The sequence below is a fragment of the Balearica regulorum genome, chromosome 10 (assembly GCF_011004875.1).
Source record: "Balearica regulorum gibbericeps isolate bBalReg1 chromosome 10, bBalReg1.pri, whole genome shotgun sequence".
In the NCBI taxonomy this organism is placed as follows: Eukaryota; Metazoa; Chordata; class Aves; order Gruiformes; family Gruidae; genus Balearica; species Balearica regulorum.
The window spans coordinates 18,894,244-18,897,674 of record NC_046193.1 but is presented as its reverse complement, the minus strand read 5'-3'; positions in this window follow the sequence as shown (position 1 = coordinate 18,897,674).

Sequence of the window (3,431 nt, the reverse complement as noted above, 5' to 3'; positions counted from 1 at the left end):
AGCAAGGATACTGTAACCTTTAAGCTTGCCAATTAATAAAATCTTCCTGGCTCTCATCATATGAATAAACATCCTAAAAATTTGGCCTGTTGAAAGACAAGAATGAAAATTTAAAAATAAAACCATAGGAAAAACTGAACCCTGTTCACAATGAAAATTAGATGTACCTTTTAAGTGATCATTAAAAAAAAAATCTAATCTTAAAACACTTTCAAATAAGGGTTTAACAACAGAATCTGACAAAATTTCATCTAAAAAGCAGCTAAAAGACAACAGAATAAAGGGACTGGTTTTAAATGTAGAACCTTTATCATCAATGCTGCTATTGTTCAAGTGCTTGTTAAATAGTGCTTGAAATATTGCGTATTTTAACATTCCCCCCATATGAAAATGGCTTTAAGATGTCTCCATATTCTTTCTGGAATCCGGTGTAAAAAAATCACTACATTACCTTGCATTTGCTCTTAGAGTCATTATCCCTAGACAGCACCATCATTTAAGAAATTTATCATCAGTGGTGTCCTTCGAACAATGTATTAGTGTAATACATTATAAGAGTACTTCACTGTGATGATGTATTACTCAAAAGATGGGAACATCTGGGAAGAATGAATCTGGGAATAGATTTAGTGTAATAGGCTCTATATGGGGATACAAGCCTGGGTATTGCTACTTGAAAAGGGACAGTGCTTGGCCACAGGCCACCTGCACCGCAAAAGCACGTAAACCCCTATCAGACACCACCAAGCCAAAACCAACATGATTTTTCCCTTCCCTCTCTTGCCAATGAGGACAACGATCTCTTCGCTGCTCACTAAGGGATGAGGCTGGGATGCTGAATTAAAGAACTCACGAGCGTGTGCGTGGGTACAAGGGCACGGGAGGCGGGGGACAGGGAAAATTCACACAAAAGGAAGATCAAAGTCTACAGGAAGTTCCCGTCTCTCTATTTAAGTAATTTCCCACATTTTCTGAGCATTTCCATGGCATTCATCCTATCCCCACTCAAGATGGAGTAGAGGATGATGAATTCAGTGATAACCTTTACACCAGCCTGGTGCAATTCTTTCCTCTTGCTTGACCAACTTGCCATTCAAAGAGCCAGAGGTGCGTTCTTCCTGCAGCCTAACTCTGGTTTCAGTTCCTCCAGCATCCCCTCCGTCATGGTCAGGTGAAGGTTTTCTGGAAAAAGAAAGAAATTTGAACATTGTGGTAAGAACCAAAATCTGAGTATCCTGCATAGAAAACAGCAACCAAGAGGGAACCCCTGGAAAAGGTCCATTTGTGCATAAGCATGAAAAATCAGCCCAGAAGCATTATGAACACCCCTAAATTACATTTGTAAGAGGGCCTGGCTTGGCAATAGGTCTGTCTGGGTGCTGGCAGCAGCTCCAGCCATAGGAGCTTGGGAAGAAGGGGTTGTGGGGCCGAGGGAAAGCGTTCCCCACTGTTCAATCCCAAATCTTTCCCATTTCTAGTTGATCCCAGACAGGTGTCTGTCTGTCTGCTGGTTTGGAGTAAATGGTTCCAGCTACCCTGGCCAGGTTTTGTTGGTTTTTTTTTTTTTTGGTTGTTTTTTGTTTTTTTTTGTTTTGTTTTTGGTTTTTTTTATTTTTTCAGCCAAAATAAGGTTTCATTGCAAAATAGGGGAAAAGATGTAAATTCTAAAATTTTTTGCAAGACAGGGAAAAAAAATGGTTTTTCTCCCAAACTACTAAGAAAAGCAGGGTATCTCCAGATGCTATTTCACAGACTCCAGGCCTGTGATGACTCTGGATGAAGTGAGATGCTACCTATTACAAAGAGAAGAGAAAGACTGGAAGATGTCCATAGCCCCTGGACAGATTAGATTACCCTGTCTGAAGAAAGTAACCACCAGAAATGGCTGGTGATACTTCTGCGGGCCAGAATTTAGAGCCATTTCAGCCTTTTTTTTTTGCCCCCCAAGCTCCCCCCACCACTCCTCAGTAAAATGAGAAAGAATTCATAACCCATGTCAGCCACACTCAGATAATCCAAGACTTAAAGAGTAGAACATTTCATATAACCTCTTTTCTGCCCCTCACAAATGCTTTAACAACTTTAATAAGATAATGTATAGCTATTATCGTACAGCAAGCGTAAGTCAAACAACTATCAGCTATTATTTCAGCAACAGAACGAACGCTCAGCGTTCCCGTAATCCACAGCCTGGAACAGTTTACACATTGTCAATTTTAGACAGAACTGGCTTTTTCCACATATCAAAATGTACACTGATAAATGGGAATTGTTGAGCAGACCCCACATGGCTGGGTAATATACTGTAGCTCGAAAAAGAATAATGAGGTATCAGTTGGACTTCTGAATTAATGATACCTTAAATTAGTTTAATTAATTAGTTTAGTTACTAGAGTAATTTAGTTAGCAGATTAATTAATGTTTGTTGAGCACTTGGAGATAAAAGCTGCATATAAAGGCTGTTATTATAGGGTGGATCCAGAGGTGCAGGTTTTCTTCATTCTTTATTTATCCCAGCACCAATTTGACCCAGGGGTTCATTCTCCGAGCCTTTCAGCAGGCACTGCGTGGAGGTGGCTTGCTGATTTTTCACAGGATACGGTCCGACACAGGCATTGGCATAGTCCATAGGCAGAATATCTTCCCAAAAATTAGAGTTAGGACTTTTTGTTCTCACCTCCTCTCCTTGAGGCCATGGGTGCACAGAGACACACAAGTCTGTGCACGCTCTGTGCACGCTTTGCTATATATTTGGGTGCAGTTAACTCTCATTCTTCTTCTTTCCACTGTCCCCCATGTTTATGGCATACTCTGAACAGAAAAATCTAAGAACATATTCATACAATCACAGGAAGAAAAACACAAGGTGAAAGGAGTACCTGTACGTCTTTGAAGTTGCCATTGCATCCAGGTAAGGGTCTAGTCCAATAGCAACATCAAGAGCTTTTTGTAAGTAATTCTTGAGCTGTTCAGGAACACGAGAGTCATTGAGGGCTATTTCTTTGGCTTTGAGAAGGTTCTCAGCAATGAGTCCAGCTGGGGTTTCTGAAATGGAAAATAAAAGGAAGAACAATGATTTTGTAACTGCTCAAATCAGAAGAGGAGGAATTTAGCCTGAAAAAAAGAATTTCATTTTTTTTCTCCATACAAAATATGAATCTTTGCAGGAATATGAAAATAATCATGGAAATTTTTCAAATTGAAAAAATATTATACTTCTAATTAATTTTTGCCTCCTGTATTCTCCTTCCCCTCCCCCCCCCCCCCCCGCCCACTGCTGATCCTTTTCTGAGAGGAAAAGGATAAGAATATTTCAAAAACTTGAATTTTCACTTTTGAAGCTCTGAGATGAATATTGAACACTGAACAACTGCATGTGAAACCCACTCCTCTCGGTGATTTTTTCCTTGGAGAAAACAGAGTGCTTCTCA